Source organism: Sturnus vulgaris, chromosome 3, assembly GCF_052056855.1.
Source record: "Sturnus vulgaris isolate bStuVul1 chromosome 3, bStuVul1.hap1, whole genome shotgun sequence".
Classification (NCBI taxonomy): Eukaryota; Metazoa; Chordata; class Aves; order Passeriformes; family Sturnidae; genus Sturnus; species Sturnus vulgaris.
The window spans coordinates 79370860-79380851 of record NC_142245.1 but is presented as its reverse complement, the minus strand read 5'-3'; positions in this window follow the sequence as shown (position 1 = coordinate 79380851).

Genomic DNA, 9992 nt, shown 5'->3' with positions numbered 1-9992 from the left:
ACATATATATGTATTTCTGCTTTGTTAAGTGAAGTAGTGCACTTGGTCAGATAGGTGTCACTGGTAACTCTTTAATCACCAAACTTATCTGTGTAGCAGTAATGCTTGTTACAAGCATTGCAATACATTGAAAAGTATTAATAAGCATATATCAGTTTACAGAAAAAAAAATTATTTAGCTCTACAAGTAGCATTTGATCCTGTATGTTCTTCTACATTACTTTAGTATCCAGTGGTGCTGAGTGGTCAGTGCTTTCACAGCTTGTGCTCTGCTGAGCACCGTGTGTGGGAATGATTCAGTGCTCAGAGGAGCAGGGGAGGACAGAATGGGGGAGATGGCTCTGCCCTCTGCACAGGGATCTTTGGAGACATCCTGCTGAAATGGAGCAGCAAACACCCACCAGAGCTGCAGGAGAACTTGGGGGCCTGGTGTGTCAGGTCTCGTGTGGCTGGCATCTGTGCTGAAGAAAAATAGAATCACTTGGGCAGAAATAGGAGTGGTTGAGCCAGCCACACTGCCCATCAGCTTGGAACTCACACCCTCCACAGCTCCCTGTTCACCCTCCTTCTCCTCTGTGCCTCCCCCAAGCCCTCCCAGCTCTGGTTCCTACTTGTGCCTTCTCATGGAGACCTCTCCTGTTCCTGCTGACACCACCGACCCTTTGCTGACCAGACTCTTCTTCCTCTGCCTGTTACCCGGGGATTTCTATTTCAGAGCAGTTGGTCAGGTCACCCATCTCCTTCTACAAAGCCTGGGGAGCAGATCTCCACCTGGACTAAGCTGCTGTGGCTTTACTGACTTTGGTGAACATTTACTGTAATGTGTTCGTCTGAAGCCTCTTTTAGTTCTGGTTACAATGCATTATAAACTTTTCACTGCAGAGCATCTTAAAACATGACAACCAATCAATAGTTTTACCATTACCTATAGCCTATCATAACTACTATCATTACCATATTCATGTTACTATTTTCCAATTACAAAAAGTTAGTATGTTACAGTTAAGCTAGAAGTTGTTTTTCAGTTTTCTTCCAGTGGAAGATTTTGAGATCTTTCTTTCTACTTGCAACATGGCATTTTTGTTTGCCTGTGAAATCTTTTCGCTTGGTAAAAACATTTTCTGTTTGAGGTGGATTTATCTTTTCCTTTGAGCCATAGAAATCCCTTCCAACTCACTTTGCCCTTTGTCTTCTAGTTATCCAGTAAAACTGGCTCAGCAATTCTTTTCTTCTATATCAATACTTGCTATTTTTTTAATTCGTTCTTCAGATTCTACATTCAAAAATCTTTCTGTTATACATACATATCTCTGATACCTTCCTGTCAAATCCTTCTCCTTTCCAACAATTTACACTTCCTTGGAATCCACGGGAATGACACACTGAAAGGCACTTACATTTCATCCAATCAACAAAGATTAAACGTCATGATTTGTGGGGGTAAAACATTTCCTACACAAACTCAAGCAGGCTTCAAGAGATGGGCAATCAGCTACCAGCAGTTTGTTGTGATGAATGATCAGTGCTACTGTTCAAAGAAGTTGTACTCATTTAACTTTGAAAATCACCTGTATTCCATTTACACTGATTCACATACCCTTCTCAAGGAGAATAAAAATAATAACTGTTATTTTCACCTGTGGGGATATTAGCTATACTCTTCACAGTCTCAATAACCTATATAAATATATTTTTGATTTCTACATATTTTAAAGATACTAGTCCATTTTTTATGCACCAGAGGAGCAATGGGGATTGACAAGCAATGTGTAGCTTTGAATTCACTTAGCTGCCCTAAAACAGCTGGAGGTGCCTTGGTACACAGGAGTGGAGGGAAACAATTATCCTCCCACTAACAGAGGGAATTTGCCAAAGGAATATATCAACAAGGCCAGAAACTCTGTTCAATTTCCCCTTTTTTTGGATTTTTGTTCATAGAAAAGTTCAAATGTGAGCAATTAATAGAAAAATCCTGGAACAAATAATCAGACAACTTCCAAATTCTCCAAAGAAAATGTCTAGATGAAGAATAGACGTGGGGTCCTGAAGAATAAACATGTGGAAGAAGCTTCTTTCCCTGACAGGCTTCAGGGCTGGGGGAGAAGCTTTCAATACCATCTCACACAGCACACTCCTAAGCAAGACAGAGAGGCATGGTCTTGTTGAAATGTCTGTAGGACTGTGCAAAACATTGCAAGCTTTAGCTCAGTTTATCTTGCTGTACCTACTGGAGAGCAGCCACCCCTGACTCGCTCCTAGCCTGCAAAGTGTGCAAATGACCTGCGAGGAAGCTGCAAACCACCTGGGTGGTAACCCAAAGGCAGGGCTGGAAAGGGTAGGAACGGCACAGAGTATGGCTCCAGGTATGGAAAGTCACTTCAAACAGAAAAATACTCTGCTCCAAATGTCCATGAGATACAGAACAAAAAGGCGACTGAGAGATTAGTAAGAGAAAAATGAGGTTAAAATGAGGTTAGGTACTAGATTAGATAATAAGAATATTTTCTAACAATAGGAACAGGGAAGCATTGCAGCAGAATAAATGGAGAGAGTTTGCAATTGCCATCATTAGAAATAATTAAGACAGGTACAGCAGATCTTTTCATAAGACCAAAGGTTAGATTACCTTACTTCCCAAGGTCACCTCCAGCACTATTTTTTTCTGGTTTTCCCAGAGCAAAAAGGATGGGAAGTTTCCATATCAGAATTAGAAAAAACGCAAATTTCAAACATCCAGGAACAAGAAGAGAGATGGCCAGGTGCCTTGCATAAGAAAAAAAAAGCAGAAAAATTGAACAAAGCAACTTACAAAAATTTGTCCTCCAGTTTTGCTTAATATTGGTCTTGAGTAGATGAACAATTAATTTTGCCTGCTTTGTCCATGAGAATGCCTAGAGACTAAAGATATAGCACTATTTTCATTCAGTAGGTAAAACCGTCTGGATACCAAATATGAAAAGAATTAATAATTTGCAGTGAACAGTATTTTTAACAAATTCATCTGTTTCTACATTTTGTGGGCCAGCTGTGAGCTGACTGCAGTCTCCTCAAATGACTTTACTATTTATCATATTAGCTGTTAGATTTGGTGGGAATATCCTGGAGATACGTGTCAAAATATTTGCATTTTGATTAATTATTTAGTTTTATTTGATTTGGCTTTTTTTTTCTTGTTGAACCATCGAATGAGTGTTCACAAATATAAAATTTAACATGCACTCTGCTTTCCAGATATGTAACTAGTATAATATAAGTACTGATTTTCCACCTGCATCTGATGCTTACCAGATCTCAGAGCAAATTTTAAAATGGAAAAGCTACAATACCGTTAACTTTCCTAACTTTAACACCAGTTCTATGGATAGGAGACAGCCATTTGAATGGGAAATGATTGCATCAAATCCCTCAAAGCCAGCCAGCAGCTGATCCAGGAACAGGCCAAGAAGTGGGGATGGACTGTAGCCATGAAGTCAACTGAGCAATGTTGAGTTTTGCAGTAGGAAAGATCAGCTGTTTCATTTTATACAGAAGCCATCTTTCCTTTCTTTTGTGCTTGAAGCCAGACTCCAGGCTTATTTGGGTTAGAGCAGGAGCTGAATGCTATTGATAATCCACACGAAAAATATAAAAGTATTTCAGAGAGATTAAATAAATGATCTTGAACAGGAAGGGTAAAAGAAATCAGATTTCTTGAGTAAGTAGCAATGAATAAGGTTTGAAGTTGTGTTGGAGAGCAGTCCCTAGCAGCTGCCCTCATTTACAGCAGCTTGATCTCCCTTCAGGAATGCCACCCCCAGCTCCTGCTCAGCTCAGTGCCCACTCAGCTCCTGCCACCTGGTGATGCTTTCCTGGCTCGGGGATTTTATCATTTTGATCACTGTGTTCCTCAGAGGAGTTCAGCAGGGTCTTGGGCTTTTACTTAATTACTGAGGCATAGAAATGCAGGTTTCCCAGACTGTTCAGGGCTTCAATCCTGGATTTCCTGGATTTTCATTAACAAAACATGATAAGAAATGTCACAAAAAACCATTTTTCATTCAATTTGGCACAAGCAAGTTATTATAATTTGCTAAATATACACTTTTTCCGTTGGATTCCAGAAGAGTAAACTATTTATCCAGTCCTATTTATAACCTATCCATCTCCAAAAAGAGAATATAGTCAGAAGAACAAATTGAGACTTATTTTTTGCCTTTGAGTCAACAATATACTGAGGTACTGAACTTGTCAGGAGCAGAAATCCAGTCTGGAGAATATCACACAAGTCACCAGACACCACAGGAACCCAGGAATACTTTCAGTGCCTTCAGGGCAATGCACAATGTAGTGAAAGTGTCTGACACCACAATAACTCCAGTCAAATCACGACCCAGCCTTCTCTTGTTTAACTGGCTACCCAAAGCTTCAAAAAGCGCAGCAATATACAGCACACTCCCTTTAAATACTCTTGGAGCTATAATCAAGCTACAGCAGACACACATAAAAGAGCATTTAGATGTTCTAACCTCTTCCCAGCAGGTGTCTGCCTTTAAAAGCTGTTGACGCAAGCATGGACAACTGTGTCACTGTATCTGCTGTGATTTACGTTTGTAGGAGCTGCAGGAGCACAAGAGCTCCTGTGTAACAGGTCAGGTGCTGCTTGACTTCTGCAAAGTTATTTCCCCTCTGCAGCTCTGTTTGCTTCAGAAATGATACCCTGTGTTCCAGGACTCTATGGTTAGAAAATAGTTTTCTACTTCTTTAGTGTCTTCTATCACGAGTGTTGTCAGAGACTTTGAAAATCTGACTTAATACGAAGTTAGTGGGGTTTCTGCATCCATTACTTGTGTCCTTTTTAAGAAAAATACTTCAGTTCTTTGGGACATTCACAGGAGGCCCACGCTTACCCCATGTAAGGTGAAATATATCAGCAGGATCCCTCATGTTTGTTGGATTACAGGACCATATCCAAGTAGGATGCTAGTACAGATGAGGAATAGAATTTGATCAAACTAGATATGTGGCATTTCCACTGAGTTTCACTGTGGTGGTACCAGCAGAGCTGGTGGCCATTCCTAGCATTCCTAGCTCTCATAGCTCTGCTCTTTGTATGACTTGAAATCAAGCTCCCCAGGAAGCTGAGAGGATGAGAGAAGTCTGAAGATATGTATTTACACTGGAATTAACACACTTACACAGTTACACTGGTTAAAACTAAAGAAGCCCACACAGAAAGGGAAAGAAGACAGTATTTCCTCTTCAGGCACAAGAGGTAAATACACTCTTTTCCAGGCTGTAGATGGATGTGGTGTGACTGTGGAGAGCAGAGGTCAGGAGCTACTGGCCAGACAAAATGTCCCAACAGGAAGATTTTAGTTTTCAGTGTTAAAGATGATTATATGAAGTGACATAAGTGTGCACCAGGATGGGAATCACGTCACTTTATACTGCCCAAGGTTTTTACCACAAATAGCCTTTGCACTTTGTTATCACATTCGTTTTCATGTCCCTGCCCTTCTCTGGTGTCTCTTGCACCCCTTGCTTACAACGTCACATCAGAGCAGGTTCACATGCTTTTTGTGGCAAACTCTGGAACTTCTCCAAGCAGTGGACCTCAAGAAATCATAAACACTAATGAATCGTTAGATTTCCGTGCAACTTGAATGGCAAGGAGGAGCAAGTGCCAATGAACCCGTGACCCCGAGCCTTCTTATCACAGAATAAAAATCAGATAGAGACAAAGCAGTGTACATGGGCCTCTAAGCCGCTATAAATCCCTAAATGGATTGTGCACTGCATGAAAGAAAAGGGAAATAGGCCAAGCCCGCGCTGAGCAGAAACCTGAATGGCTACAGCAAACAATGCGCCTGAGTGAATTGCGCTGCTCGGGGACTAATGCAGCTCCTCGCTGCCAAATGAATAACAATGCACATCTCCCCGGCCAGGCCGTCTGTAATACCACTCTCCTCTCATTAGAGCTCTTCCCTCAGGGATGTCTTTCCCCACCAAATGTGTCTTTGCTGCCCACACGGTGTGTCTCTGTGCCCGTGGAGGCATATTTGAGTTTGCCAAGTGCCTCTCCGTGTCCCTACGCTCTGTCTGCGAGATGATGCTCGATGCGTGCTGAGCTGTGTCCTTTGGTTCCAGCCCCTCCTGCAATTCCCCGGAGCTGCCTTAGCTGGATTAGGGCTTTGTGTGTATTTGGCCGAGGGGCACCTGACCTTTTGCGTGGAGATTCTGCTACTAAAATTGAAGAAAAGATAAAAAAAAAAATACTAAAAGGTAAATGAGAGACAAAGAGACACTTTTAGAAGTATTCTTTGCTGTCAGCAGTTTCACAGGGTTGAATTAAAATATTGAAACTACATACATATTGATACTACATACCTAGTGCAGCCTGGTGGAAAGGATTTTGTCTGCTGCTAGAAGATACACTAGGGGATACCACGGATGTCAGAGATTCCCCTGATGCTCCCCAGTATGTCCTAATCCCCACAGTACACTCATTCACTAGGAGAGACTGCTCCCTTAAAAGGAGTTCTGTTGGAAGATCCAGAACTAAAATAATTGAAAGCTTTCAGACCGGATCAAAGTTATACCCTGGACATTGTAGACAGGGACTAATTTCACTCCAGCTACTAGATTCTGGTCCTTAGTCCCCCTATCCAGCCCATGCCATTCTGATTTTTTTGCAATACATACATTTCTTACAATAAAATCCTAGCTTAAGAAAGGTTTCCCAGTTTCCACTACTGTTCTCACAGTTCATCTGCAGCACCCCATGGGGAATTTCAGCAGCAATATGCTAAGGGCCTCTGCTTATCAACCAAGAAATTGTTCCAGATGTTTTTCAAAAAACTGCAACAAAATGGAAGGAAAAGAAAGGTGATGAGTCTGAAATTCTTACACACAAACACTGAGATTCCAGCAGGGCCATCTCAAGGCAAAAGCTGGCATGGGTATGAGTAACATCTACAGAACTGTCAATAGCAATTCAGCAAAGGCAGCAGTGCTTAATAACAGAGTTGTTCTGCCAATATTCAGAGGGGATTAAAGGAACAACTGGACTAATTACAGCCCTCAGCCTGACAAAATATTGGAAAGGCTGATATGGCACTCAATAAATGAAGAGTTAGTGAGTAATTTGATTAATGTAAATTAGCATGGCTTTAAAGAAAAATAGATCTTTCCAAGTTAATCCTTTTTTGATTAATTTAAAATGTGTTTGCCAGAGGAAATGTAGCTATGTGATGTGCTTCTGTAAGGCATTTAATGTTGCACCACATGGCATTTTTATTAAGGAACTGCTACAATACAGTACTAAGATAAAAAAAGGAAAATATTAAAATATTTTACAACTGGATAAACTCCCCCATATTGAATATGACTGCAAATGGCAAATCTTCATCAGGTAATGCAGTTATCTCCCCAAAGAGGATGGTTCTTTATCCTATGCTGTTCTTGACAAAAAGCAGGAATAAAACATAGAGTGTATCCTGAATAAGCATGCAACAGCATGAAGCAAACCAGAAAAATGGAAGAGTCATTGACAAGGAATAAATGGAATATTATAGGAGAAGGTCCAGAAACTACTAGTGTCATTTGACCACAGCTTACTACAAAACTGTCCTCTCTGTAGATACTAGACTGTATCTAATAGTCAAGAATGTGGCTTATAATTTTAGGATAAGGAGAAGAAAATCTGGACACCAATGGAGAGTTTAAAAAAAAAAAAAGTATAGACAAATTTGCTAGCTTTTGTGCTTTAAAAAGGAATATTGTAAGAGTATGAAGCATGAAGTTTATATTTCCTCTTTATGTTTTGATGCAAACTGAGCAAGACTTGAAAGTGAGTTCTCTTCTATCTGTCAAGCTAAAGATTTATTAAAATAGCTTTATTAGTTTTGTTACAAGATCCAGTGCCTGGAAGACCAGGAAGACAAAATACGAATTTGAAATAGAACTTTTTTTTACAATAGCAATGAATTTTGTTTCACTATGCATGTATTTATTGACTAAAGATAGTATGATTTTTCTGAAGGATTTGGACTAGTTCTTGGACAGGGATGAATCTGGAGAAGGACCATAACAAAGAGATGATTAGATGAACAAATACTCAGTGAGCCAGGCTGAGAACCATCAACTATTGGCACCAGGTAAGTGATAAATTTGAACAGTGCTTTTGAAACTCTAATTTGTTTGGATGTGACTAACTTTGCTGAATTTGGCAGTGAATTAACTTCAAAGGGCAGGATGTCATAACAGTTAACTTTTACATAATGATTGGCCAAGAAGAGTTTCCTAAACAAATAACAGGCCATAACAGTTTGTATTTTTTAAAATAAAGACAAAAAAGTCAAACATTCTCCCTCGATACACGCAATCTGAGGCACTCATTGGTTGTCTTTTAGCTCCTTCTTGGGATCACCTCTAGGATCTCAATTAGGAAAATATTGATTTGCTCAGTTTGTCTTACTCCTGTTGTCAGTGTCTTTATAGAAACAGTGGGCTGAATACAGTGAAATGCTTTGTGTTTCTCCACCAGATTAACTGCTGCTTGTTGTCTGCAGATACCATATGGTGTAATATGGGAAGAGATAAGACTCTAATTAGTAGACCATTAGTCTGATTGCAATATTTAACTGAAATAAAATGCTAATAAGAGCTCTTGTTCTGCAGACATTGACTGCAAGTGTACAGGAATCAACAGATGACTGCATAGCAAAGGAATCACTGCCATTGGCAAATGACCAAGTTTAATATGTAAAGATTCTTTAGTGTCACAGCATCCTGCTTATCCCTCTACAGAATGAGGGAGTTCATGACTTTTAATCCTGTCATTTTTCAGGCTTCATGGTCAGTAACAACTATTATTTGTCAAGTCTTAGTGGCATAATAGATTTGTGTTTGGAATAGATCTTTCATTAATTTTGGTCTTCATATAATTTAAAATCTTTTATTGGCATAATTTTGATGTTCCTTTTCACAGGACAAATTATCATTGATCTCTTGAGATGTAATTGAAGATTTTATTAGGTTCTTTTCACATCAAAATCATAAAGCAAATTTGGTTCATTGGATAGGAAACCATCAGCCTTGGTTTCTGGTTTCTTGCTATGGCAAGAAATTTTATTATTAACTTATTATTAACACAACCACTGTCTGGAGATGATGTATTTATCCCATGCCATAGGTTTAATTTTTCCTTTTGGTTTGCAAGAATATTTGAATTTAGTATTTATTGTTCAGTATGAACTGAGCCTTAAGAGGAAGTCCGGATGTGTTTCTTTTCTGATGATCATACACTAGTGAACAGGCCTATTTTCCTATACAATATACTAAAAAGTTTTGGTGGTAATTTCTGGTCTTTAACCTGAGAGATCCAATTAGACCAGGTTTTTCAGGACCTTGTACAATTTAATTTTTCATACCTCCAAGGGTGAAGTTTTTATAGCCTCTCTAAACATCTTTCTCCTTGTATCTTGCTGCAGCTTGTCACTACTGACACTGCTTGTCCTCTGCCAAACATGTCACAGAAAGGAGATCAGCCAGATCAGCCCCCAGACTGCACCCATGCTCAGAGTTATCCTTCCTGTTAAAAGTACATATTATATTATTGGCTTTTTGCAAACGTTACAATGAATGCTATATGTATAATGTTGGAAAACTTTACTGAATTAATATAGTTTCTTTTACTTCTGCTATTAACAAAACTTAGAAATAATAATGTGATATTTATATTTTTTCTTAGACTATAACATGGTAATGTAAAAAACTTCTGTTCATGTAACTAACTCAGAAAATGGTAAAAAGATAATCAGAAAGTTCTTCACATTCTTAAGTTATCTTATCCAAATGAAGACAGGGGTAACAAACACCAAAACTCAAAAAAAAAGATTTATTGATCTCTGTTATCAAGGAGTACAAAAAGCAGCCACAAAAGCAAAAACAAAAAACAAACAAACAAACAAAAGTAAAAAAGTTAATTTACAAGTTAGAGGAGGGTGATTTTA